Consider the following 13,138-nt stretch of genomic DNA (forward strand, 5'->3'; position numbering starts at 1 on the left):
CTTAAATGAATTTAATAAACAAGACACTCCATTACTAGAAAAAGTATTATATTTGCAATTCTTTCTCCTTAACTTTCCTATTATGTAATTTTTCAAAATCATAGGATTCTGGGCCCCTTTTGAATGTTGAAAAATATAGTTTAGAAGAAAACAAAAGAGAGTCTTAATTATATACAACGTGAATTTTCATTGGTAGTAATACTTCTCTCACCTACACTATATTATTTATGGAAAAGTGCTCACCTAGAGCAGAATGGAATCCCCATCTCATCATTTAGAAACAAATTGTTAAATGTTAACAATATACCAGCAGATTTTTAAAATCTCAAATGTTATACTTTAAGCATGTAACTTTAACTCCTATATAGTAATCAGTCATCAACAGTATAAAAGCCTTTGAAGCACAACACTTAGTAAGTTATTAAGATCCCATAGCTTTGATAGCCCATAATATTACAGATATTTGGGGTTTTCCTTCTTTCACAGCTATAATTAAGTTTTTGATGATAGTTTGGTGAAAATTGAATATGGAAACATTATTTAATAACACAGCATCTTGAATAGTATATATGTCTGCCAATGACATATATATTCTGGGTCTAATATCAAGAAAGAAGAGGGAGATAAAGTATAAAATGTGGTCTGCAGTTACATGGCTTTTTTATTTCTCACGAATGTAAAAACTGATCCTAAAATTTATATGGAAATGCAAGAGACCTCAAATAGCCAAAGCAATCGTGAAAAAAGAGAATAAAGCTAGAACACTCATATTTTCTTGTTTCAAAACTTCCTGGCATAAGGATAGATATATGGATTGATGGAGTAGAATTAAGAGTTCATATATAAACCCTTATACTTATCATCAATTGATTTTTGACAAGGGTGCCAAAGCAGCTCAATGGGGAAAGAACAGTCTCCTCAACAAATGGTTCTGGGACAACTGGGTATCCACATGCCAATAAATCAATTTGGGTGCCTATCTCACACCATATGACAAAATTATCTTGAAATAGACATAAACCTAAAGGTATAAAACTATGAAATTGTTAGAGGAAAACATAAGAATAAATCTTTGTGACGTTGGGTTAAACAATGGGTTCATAGATATAATACCAAAAGCACAAGTGACAAGATAAGAAGATAGATAAAGTGGACTGTATTAAACTTAAAATGTTTTGGACCGAAAATGATATCATTAAGAAAGTGAAAAGGCAAGCCAAAGACCAGGAGAAATATTGCAAATAGTATATCTGATAAGTGACTTGTATCCAGAATACATAAAGAACACTAACAATTCAGTAATAAAAAAGACAAATAAGCCAAAAAAATGGGTAATGGATATGAATAGGCATATCTTCCACAGAAGATGTACAAATGGCCTATAGGCTCATAAATTATAAGTTGACATCATTAGTCATTACTGAGTTGCAAATAAAAACTACAGTGCGATATCATTTCACATCCCTGTGGGATGGCTCTAATCAAAAAGACAGACAGTAAAAAGTACTAGGGACAATGTGGAGAAATTGGAGCCCACATTCATTGCAGCTGGAAATGTAAAGGGGCATAGCCACTTTTTAGAAAAGTTTGACAGTTCTTCAAAATGTAAACCATAGAGTTACCATATGATCCAGCAATTCTAGGTATATACCCAAGAGAAATAACAACATATGTCCACACAAAAACTAGTACACGAATGTGCATAGCAGCATTATTTATAATAGCCAAGAAGTTTAAGCCACCCAAATATCCATCAACTGATAAATAAATTGTGATACATCTATACAATGTATATTTTATACAGTATTCTCCTGTAAAAAGGAGTGAAGTACTGGTACATAGTATAACATGGATGAACCTTGAAAATATTATGCTAAGTGGAAAAAAGCCAGTCACAAAAGGCAACATATTGCATGGTTCCATTGACATCCAAGGTCCAGAATACAGAGACAGAAAGTAGATTAGTGGTTACCTAGGGCTGGAGGTGGGCAAATGTGGACTCATTGGTAATGGGTATGGGTTTGTTTTGGTGAGGTGATGAAAATGTTCTAAATTTAGATTATAGTGATGTCTGCACAACTCCATGAATATTTTTAAAACTACTGAACTACACACTTTATTTTTTTAACATCTTTATTGGAGTATAGTTGCTTTACAATGGTGTGTTAGTTTCTGCTTTATAACAAAGTGAATCAGCTATACATATACATATATCCCCATATCTCCTGCCTCTTGCGTCTCCCTCCCACCCTCCCTGAACTATACACTTTAAATGGGTGAATTGTACAGGGGTGTTGAGGAGGTGGAGGGAACAGTTAACTTCTCTGAGCTTCAGTTTCGCCATCTGAAAAATACTTCGTCCATACATTTTTTTTTTTTGCGATACGCGTGCCTCTCACCACTGTGCCCTCTCCCATTGCGGAGCACAGGCTCCGGACGCGCAGGCCCAGCGGGCACGGCTCATGGGCCCAGCCGCTCCGCGGCATGTGGGATCTTCCCGAACCAGGGCACGAACCCGTGTCCCCTGCATCGGCAGGCGAACTCTCAACCACTGCGCCACCAGGGAAGCCCCCAGTCCATACGTTTTTGTTGGAGTGAAGTGAAATGCCTGATGAGCATCTGGCCCTTGAGAAGTGCACGGCAATCAATCTTCTTCAAGGAGGCGATTTGTAACCCATTTTCAACGTGGATTTTAGAGAAGATGATGAACAGGATGGGCTGTTTCCTAGACAAATTTACACGCAAGCTCAATTTAATACATAATTTTAGCGGACTCAAGGCTCCTTGAAGCCCATCTACAGGTCCTCTAGGTCAGTATTTCTCAGGGGGTCTTCACTGGAATTCACTAATGGAAAACCATGTTAGGAATTCAGATGTCAGCTCCACTCCTCTGCATTAGAATCTACACATGAGAACAGTCCTCTACGTTTTAAACTTAACCCACAAGTTGATTCATGTGCCCTCATTACCATACAGATTAAATGACCACAGTCAATATATCCTGCCTGACATCTTGGGTTATTCGGAGGAATAAGAGAATGCAGCCCACATGCACTCAGAATGTGCTTTTATGTGATTGGCTTGTCTTTCCCACAAGACAGCAAGCTCCCGAGTACTGGAAACTCTGCCCAGTAGCCTCCTTCACATACCCACACAGCAAAGGTGCTGTGACCTGAGTGAGTTCATCACAAAGGAGGCTCACTGCCTGGTGTTACAGGAAAATTAGCCACGTGTGATGGCTTCAATTAGGGTCCAGCAGACACTCATTATTTGAGTTTGTAATACCTATTTCGCAATCCAATTCTTGGAAAAATAAAACATCTGAGATTTCCTAAGTTTCTCTATGAACATCAAATAGCTCCTTATTTAGTAAAAGTTACAGTCAAAGATACAAAATCAGCAGAGATTAAACCAGTTTTTGATTTGATTGTGCTTAAACCTAACTTTCAACAAATGTGTATGTACCTTATCTGCATAGGAAATGCCTTAAAAAATAACTTTTGTTTTATATATGTGTGTATGCGTGTGTGTGCAAAAGAATAACCCCACATAATTCCAGTGCTCACTGCCCGGAGATATTCATGTTTTAATTTTTCATGAATATCTGTTCATATCTATATAGAGATACATTTAGATATGGAAGAATACACAGTTTGACATCATTTCCTCGAGAAGCCCTTCCCTAATCTTCTAGCCCCATCCCAGTCTAGATTAGGTTTCCCTGTTATACCAATTCATAGCACCTGTACTTTTTCTTGATATCCCTCATTAGAGAAGAAATTAATTAATTAGTATAGATGTTTTCTGCTATATATTTCCACCATGAGATAAACTCAAGAATATATATATATATATTCCTGAAATATATATATTTCAAGAAATATATATTTCTTGAGTTAGCAAAGGGTAATATTAAAGGTCTGTGTGTATGTGTGTGCTTCTAAAGCCAGTTAGCTGCCATCTCAAACATTTTGTCAAGAACAATCATGAAAGCATCACGTGGAAACAAAGAATGCTACTATAGCTCTCATTAGGAACCACTGCCTCTGGTAGACTTGAAACAGAATAGGGAATTCACACATACACACACACACACTCTCACACACACACAGAGTTTGTGAAAAGCGGTATGAGGCATAGAGGATACCTGGCTGAATTGAGCCTGGTCTGGTCATCTTTACTGAGTGTCACTGAGAGCCTTCTCTAGGTGGGGGCAGGCAGCGTCTCATCTAACTCTAAATCTTATGTCAGACCCATGTTGGTTTTCAATGAAAGTTCATTAGGCTTCTGGTGAGGGTATGACGAAGAGTTCCTGCAAATGACACTGCTCATTATTTTAGAACTTTCCCTAGAGTATAAAAACTCAGTCTCAGTTGTCAGTAGAAAGATGTATAAATTTGTACAAAGCTTTAGCTTCTTAAAGCCTCAGTTTCTTCATCCTTAAAATGGGTGTAATAATACCTACCTCAAAGTCTGGGAATAAGATGCATTGATGGAGTTAAAACTGAAAAGGATTCTTGAGGGGCCCATTGATATTTCTCCATAAATAGAAGAGTAAGACTACCTCGAAGCTCTCCACATCTGAGACCCTCCATCCTCATTCCCTGCAGGAAAACATCTCACTGAACTTCCCTACTGAAACATTTGCTCTTATTGACAGTAAGGGCAGAAATTGAGGTAAGGCTATGAAATGATCTATGAAAGCTATTACCATTGTCACCTGTATTCCGGATTTAAAAAAAAATTTTTTTACTGGAGTATAGTTGATTTAAAATGTTGTGTTAGTTTCAAGTGTTATTCTAGATCTTTATCCAAAGAAAACTCGCCCTAGAAAATAGAAGTCTGACAATCATTGTATATGTCACCTTCTGAAGCTGAAGAAATCAGAAAAGCCTTTGATTGTTACTATCAGGTAAGAACTAGCTGGCATTACACTTCCTTTTCTGACTGTGCAGAATTAAAATCTGCAGCTTCACTTGAATGTTTTTGGAAATACTGTTTCATGAAAGAAGCTGGACATAAAAGACCACACATTATATGTTTCCATTTATATGAAATGTCCAGAAAAGTTAAACCCTTAGAAATAGAAATCAGATTGGTGGTTTCCAGGGGCTGGAGGGAGAAGAGGGGGAGAAGTGACCCCTTAATGGATACAGGGTTTTCTTTGGGAGTGATGAAACTGTTTTGGAACTAGATAGAGGTGGCGCTTGCACAACACTGCAAATATACTAGATGCCACTGAACTGTACACTTTCAAGTGGGTAATCTTATGTGAATTTCATCTCAATTAAAAACAAAAAGGGAGGGGTGAAGAAAGGGACTTTCCAAATGCTGTGTTCTCAAGAAAGTCCTGTCTCAGTGAAAAGATGACTAAGGTGTGAGGCATAGGTCAATCCCTAGAAAAGTTGGCAGAGTGAAAAAAATGCCCAAGGGTAGAGTGTACTCTGCACAAGGACTTGGCAGGATGGGGTGTAGAAAGTGCTGCATTGAGATCCCCCCGCATTTACTGATTCAGGGTTCCACCAATTCAACAAATGGTCTTTACAAAGACCAAGTGCAATCATGTCCACTTATTGTTAATTGTGTGTCTCCTGTTGTTAGAATCTCAGCTCCACAAATAGTAGAGTCTTTGGATATTTTATTAACATTTTAGTGAAAGGCTTAAAATGGTGCCTGGTTCAAAAACAGTTGCTCAACAAGGATTTTCTAGAAGACTAAAAATCCTACAGTTCTGTTTAAGCACCGTCCTTTCTGTAGCAGTGTGAAGTCTGAACAAGGTCCAAGTGAAGCAAATTTCTATAGCCCTTTTGGAAAACTTTGCTATCTCCTGTTGCCTAAGATGAAACTAGAAACACCCACATCCAGGTGCTGGGGTTGTCACGTCTGTGCTATCCCACCCTAGCCCCGCACCCAAGGGGCCAGACTGCATAGCTCTCCTGCAATGTTCATCCTTTGAGTGGGACCTTCTCTGCTGGGGCAACAGCCCACTGGAGGAGCACCCTTGGAAGAGTAGGGGGGCCGAGGCTTTGTGTAGAAATTGTGAAAATGCTGCCAGTACTGGTCAAAAAATCCTGGTGGTCTGTGATAGTCATAGTGACAGAGAACTCCAGGAGATTCCAGAAGCTTCATTGCTAAACTTCCTGCACATCTGCTTCTTTCGGCAGGGTGAAGCACATGATCCAGCCATTACCAGAAGGCACTGGGTCACTTATTTGGAAGCAAAGATAAGCCCATGGGAGTCCAAAAGCAAAGCTAAGACAATTCTGTTGAGTCTGTCAAGTCCTGTTACCCAAATATACCCATAAATGGGGTAAAACTTTTAGGGATGCTCTACAGACTGTCCTAGATCTGATTATCACACAATAAATATGTCCAGATACTTGCTGTGAACATGAAAGGATGAACAAAATGCATATTTCTGCTTTGATTCGTTAATCTATGAGGAGAGGGGATTTCATAAAATTTTATTCAAAATAGAAAATAAGTGCCATTACAAAGGAAGTTAAGAATAACTTCTGTGCCTTAATCTCTCTTTCTACTGGTATGTATTTGTATAATGCGGTTTCTTAAATTAGGGTCCAAGGGCCTTCAACATGATGCTTATCAAGGGTGCTTGGTAATATGCACATTCCCAGGCACGGCCCTGGATCTACAGAACATCTCTGGGAGCAAGACCTGGGAAATACGCAGTTTAAAAATTTCCTCAGGGGCTTCCCTGGTGGCGGAGTGGTTGAGAGTCCGCCTGTCGATGCAGGGGACGTGAGTTCGTGCCCTTGTCCGGGAAGATCCCACATGCCGTGGAGCGGCTGGGCCCGTGAGCCATGGCCGCTGAGCCTGCGGGTCTGGAGCCTGTGCTCTGCAACGGGAGAGGCCACAGCAGTGAGAGGCCCGTGTACCGCAGAAAAAAAAAAAAAAAGAAAAGAAAAGAAAAATTTCCTCAGGTGATTCTTATGCACATTAATGGTTAACAACTCGTTCCATAGTACATTATAATTTATTACACTTGCCCATGTATTTTCTTCTTGTTCCTCTCAAAGTCACAAGAAGGGCAAGCCAGATGTGTCTTTCATCTTCTAGATGAGGAAACAGAAACTTGGAGATGTTTAATTCAAGGTCGTAAGTCAGTTTGTGGCAGAGCCAGAAATTGAACTTGGATTTGCCTGATTCCAGACTGAGTCTTGACCTACTACTACTCCAGGCTGTGCTTCGCCTCTACTAGAAAAAAAAAAAAAAAAAAAGAATCGAAATATGAGATGACTGGGATATGTTTTGGTAGGGATAAGTCTTTTATACAAGCAGGGCAGTTAGTACTTGAAGAAACACTGCCATCTTGTGGCCAATTGAAAGCAAAGTGTAGCCTTGTTATTTATTTTTTCAGATTTATTTTAATTAATTAATTAATTGGCTGCGTTGGGTCTTCGTTGCTGCGGACGGGCTTTCTCTAGTTGCAGCAAGCGGGAGCTACTCTGCCTTGTGGTGTGTGGGCTTCTCATTGCAGTGGCTTGTTGCGGAGCACAGGCTCTAGGCGCGTGGGCTTCAGTAGTTGTGGTGCACCGGCTCAGTGGTTGTGGCTCGCGGGCTCTAGAGCGCAGGCTCAGCAGTTGTGGCGCTCGGACTTAGTTGCTCTGCGGCATGTGGGATCTTCCCGGACCAGGGATCGAACCTGTGTCCCGTGCGTTGGCAGGAGGTTTCTTAACCACTGCGCCCCCAGAGAAGTCCCTAGCTTTGTCACTGAACAGGGAACATTTCCTCTTGCTGACCCTGGTGTACCTTTCATTGATGGATATGTGTTGAGCCATCCTCACTCTCCACTGATGCATTTGAAGGACCAGCTGACTAGTCCTTTGACCTCTGGCCTTTAATTTTGTAGTTGAGATGCTTTCCTCCTAGCTGAAGTTAGCTTGTTCATCTAGGGCAGACGCCACAAGATCATTAGTGCCATATGCACGGTAGATCCAAGGTACCCTGATGAAATATTTTCTGCGGCCAACATATCCTGGATCTCTAGATCCTTAGTCTTTTTTTTTTACGTTAAAAATATTTTTTTTACCATGGTTACATAACCTTCCTAATGAAACCAATGTGAAAGAGAGAGAGAAAGAAGGGAAACCACACAGCAAAAGCATGGGATGGAGGAAAAGAAGAACAAAGATGGGGAAGAGAAGTCAAAGAGAGGAGAGGGCAAGAGAGAGGTGATTTCATGCCGGTGCTATAGAAGAGGGTGAAGAGGAGAAAGCTGAGAAAATGGGGTGAGCAGGAGGGAAAGGAGAGGGTCTGCTTTCTTGGTTCGGTGGCCACCGGTGGCAGCCAGCCTCCATGTTTCTGGGTTAGTGGCTCCAATAGGAGCTGACAGTTGATGACTGGAGACGTCTCACAAGGCAGCTAACATTACCAGCTAGATTCGTCTCCTCTCATTAAAAAAAAAACGATTACTGTTGATATCAGGAAGTTAATCCCTCCCTTCAAACATTCTCATGGAAAAAAAGAAGAAGGAGCTTGGTCTTAGCTTCATCACCGTAAGTATTACCAGACAGATGCTTGCTTGGTGGCTAGAAATTAAACATTTGACTTTTAAGCAAAACCTGCAGAAGTCTCCTGATATTCACTGGGTTTCACAGTAAACTGATCTCTTCTACTTTAAAAATGTAAGGTAATTACTCCCACCATAGCAACATCAAGCTACCAACAGTTTAACAGTTGGCTTACAAAATTCCTGAGTGTTGAACAATTGACTCTTGTGAGCTGGCACAAGCAGGCTTCGCCGTACCACTGAGCCATGACTTTGGACTGCCTGTGCTATAAGGTACTACATTTTTCTATTGTCAGTTTGAGTTGGGTACCCAAAACATCCTAGCACTCCTACCCAGAATCCCCTTTTACCCTCTTAACAAGAGTCCTCCTCCCAACTACATATTTGGAAACTCAGGGGAACCTGATCCTACCCCAGGCTCAAAGAATGAGGCATGTGGATTTAGCCAACCAGCACATCTTACCCCCCTACATAACTGTAACTGTTGCCTTTTCTGGATGTTGTGATACACAGATAGGTCCTGGCAGCTTGTCACTATCAGTCCAACAAGTAGATCTATATGAAGACGGTAAATCCAAGAGAATCACAAGGAATCATGACTGGAGGCACTGGATTAGGTTAGTGCTTCTGAACCCTGTCTCTGAACTTCTAGTAAAATATGCCAATCAATTTACATTTTGCTTAAGCATCTCAGTTGGATTTTTTTTTTTTCGGTACGTGGGCCTCTCACTGTTGTGGCCTCTCCCGTTGCAGAGCACGGGCTCTGGATGCGCAGGCTCAGCGGCCATGGCTCACGGGCCCAGCCTCTCTGCGGCACGTGGGATCTTCCCAGACCGGGGCACGAACCCGTGTCCCCTGCATTGGCAGGTAGACTCTCAACCACTGCGCCACCAGGGAAGCCCCCTGGATTTTTTATTACTATCTTCCAAGGTATAGAGTCAGGCACCATGGTATATACTTCATATACATTTTATTTAATCCCCATAAAAACTCCAAAATATTGAAACAATTTTCCCATTTTATAGATGGGGAAACTAAGGCTCAAAGAGATTAAAACATATGTTTCTACCCTTAAGGAGAAAATAAATATTTAATCCCAGAAACTCTAGATTCACCACCATAACAGACCTCAGGTCCACTTGGGAAACCCTACGGTCTCTATTCTTCTCTCTTGATTTCTATCAAAGGGCTCTACGTAACTGAAAACAACTTGAGTGTTAGTTGTAACTTAAAAATGTAAAACAAAACAAAACATTGTTTCTGATCATCTAATGACAAAATTGGGGCCTTGGGGTTAATATAGAATGTAAGTGCACTTCTTGAGGGCCACCCCCTCTCAATCTGACCAAACAGCAATGATACACAACACATTTTAAAAGGAAAACTAAAAGGCATAGCCAGGCTAAAGAATAAGAAATCCTTCCTTGCTAGAAGAATGGAAAACAACAGCAAGATAATTAATGACCTGGACAGAAGCCAAAGCCTTGTGAGATCAATGCCTGGAAGGAAAGCAGAGTTTGCTCCTGGGTTTAGCCAAGAATAAATGTGCCCACCTGAGGCAGAGGACAAGAGCCAGGCTCCCTTCTTAAACTCGGGGACTGAGGCAGAGCTTTCTGACTGGTGAAGGACAGCTAAACAGAACTTCTGCCAAACACTGCCTGGGACTATGGCTTATATGATGCTGTGGGGTTTGGGATCCAGGAAGACCTAGGCACAACCTCATGACATGGAACGGAGCCAAGCTGCCCCCAGATACATGACTGAATATGTGACAGCCCCAGTGTCACCAAGGGCTGTGAGTTGCAAAACACATCTATAAATCCAGGCTCAGAACTGGGGACTCTGGAAGCCCTGGTAAAAGAAGCCACAAAACTACTAGATAGAGGTGAGTGAAGAGAAATAAGAAAAAAAACCAAATCTGTTATTCAAGATGAACCTACAGAGCTCAAAAATACAAGAAGAAAATCACACCAGAAAAGCCACACTACAAAATTAGCATGAAATCACTGCAGTTAAGGTTAAGATAACAAAGCAATTCTAAAAAAGACTTTAAAATGACTGTAAGATCCTGAAAGAGATAGATGGTGGAATAAAATCTATTGAACTCTAATAAATTGCCAATGAAAACCAAGCAGAAATGAAACAGGTACAAATGAAAATGTGAAAGCAGCACTTAGAAACGTTAAGAATGAAAAATGTAGACAACAAAATATATACCTCAGTGGATATAATACTCCAGCCTGATTAGTAAGAAAGAAAATAGTTAATTTGAAGAGAATGAAGAGGAATTCCCCCAAATGCAATATACAGAGACAATTATATTTAAAAATAAAAAAAGTAAAAGTAAGAGACCTGAACAATAAGCCAAGAAACTTCACCAGATAATACTAAGAGTTTCTAAAGAAACTCTTCTGAAAGAGAAAATAGCTGAGAATTTTCCAGACAGGACAGAAGTTACGGCCCTATCTTTCTGATTAAAAATTTACTCTTATTAAATAAGTTAAGTAAAAATAAATCTACATCAAAGCTCATTGTAGTGAAACAGCAGAACACCAAGGAAAAGGTAGGGGAAACTTTAAAACTAATCAGAATTAAAAAATAAACATTACCTTTGAAGGAATGATATTTAGACCAACAGTAGACATTCCATCAGCAGCGATAAATGTAAGAAGACAGTAGATTAACATTTTCAAAGTGATGAGGGAAAACTGCAAGTATTCTGGCATAAAATTCTATACTCAGATAAATTACCTTTCAGGAGCGAGGATGGAAAAAATTCTAAGTTGCATTGATTATATACCTTATCCAGACAGCTCTACAGAAACTGATGATTCAATAGCTAAAAAATTTCTGATCAAATCAAAGTTGGGAGAACTCCATATGCAAACCAATGAGGAAGACCAAGATGTCTGAGTAAGCAAGTCTCACCATATGATCTACGACCTCTTTCTACAAATAACCTTTTTTCAGAAGCTCATGGGTGACACTCTTACCCAGGCTGTCCACCACAAAGGGAACCAGACCAGGTTCACCACAATAAGGGTGATCTTGAACCAAGGGCCACCTCAAGCTCTGGATCCTGGCTGTGATTATTGGGAATGGTCACACTCAAGTGAAACTATGAGGGAAAGAGCCATACCACCAAGTCTCAAGACCTTCTCAACTTCCCTCGTCCTCCCAAAGGAACCTGAAATTCTCGGACTGGAACTTACCAGAGTAGGTATAGGATGTTCTCTAACTCAACTTCACCTTGCAAAGTACAAGGTGAAGATACTGTGGATTCTGTTCTAGACCACTGCAATAAAGCAAATATTGCAATAAAGCAAGTCACACAAATTTTTTGGTCGCCCGCTGCATATAAAAGTTATGTTTATACTATACTGCAGTCTATTTAGTGTGTAATAGCATTATGTCAAAAAAATGTACATACCTTAATTTAAAAACGCTTTAGTGCTAAAAAATTCTAACCATCATCTGAACCTTCAGCAAGTCGTAATTTTTTTGCAACAGTAACATCAAAGATCACTGATCACAGATCACCATAACAAATATAATCATAATGAGAAAGTCTGAAATATTGCAAGAATTACCAAAATGTGCATGAAGTAAGCAGATGGAAAAAAAATGGCGCTGATAGACTTGCTCGATGCAGGGTTGCCACAAAACCTGTTTGTAAAAAACACAGTATCTGTGAAATGCAATAAAGCAAAGCACAATAAAATGAGGTGTGCCTGTAGGACTTCTGCTTCTGGACGTGAAGATTAACTAGTATCAGACTTGCCCCCCTGCTGTCTAGAACCAGAAAACCAGGTAACACACAGTGTGGACTATCCCTTAGAGAAGAGAAACGAATGAGGTGATCCCTATGACCACTCAGCCTTCCTCCCCCAAGCCCTTTCCCGATCCTAGTACAGGAGGAACTCTAAGCAGAGAACAGTCATCTTGTCAAGTTGAGGGGCAGAAGGTTACGTTTAGGAGGCTGAGGCTGCCAGGCTTTTCGGAACAGAATACCGAAAAGAAGGAAGCTACATAGAAAAAGAGTTCCAGAAATCGGTACAGAGAGTCTCTGGAGTCTTTGGCTGATACTATGTGCACATGCAGATATAAGACTCCAAGAGCCAGCAAAGGACAGCTGCGGGTGCTGTAAGCAGAACAATTCCCAAAGCTGACATAGGGATAGGAGACTGTTGACACTCCAACCAACCAGAGTGAAGAGATCCCATTGAAAAGACACAGAGAGTACTGGACTTTAGTAGTAGGGCTAAACCAGCCATAGAGTTAAGGTTGCCAGATCTGCCCTAACAAAGATATAGACCTGAACTATCAATGCCATAACCAATGCAAACTGAGATGTGCTTGTAAGTATAAATAAAATACAAACCAGATTTTGTGGGCTTTACTATGAAAAAAAGGAAGTTATATCATTAATAGTTTTTATACTGCTTACATTTGAAATGATAATATTTGGGAAATGATGGGTTAAACAAAATATATTATTAAAATTAAGTTTTAAAAAAGAGAGATAGTCCAGTGGTCACTACGTAGCCAGAAATGGAAAGCATGCAGGAAGGATTATTTCAAAATCCCCATTTAGCTTTCTTACCAGTA

Source organism: Mesoplodon densirostris, chromosome 1 (assembly GCF_025265405.1).
Source record: "Mesoplodon densirostris isolate mMesDen1 chromosome 1, mMesDen1 primary haplotype, whole genome shotgun sequence".
NCBI classification, from domain to species: Eukaryota; Metazoa; Chordata; class Mammalia; order Artiodactyla; family Ziphiidae; genus Mesoplodon; species Mesoplodon densirostris.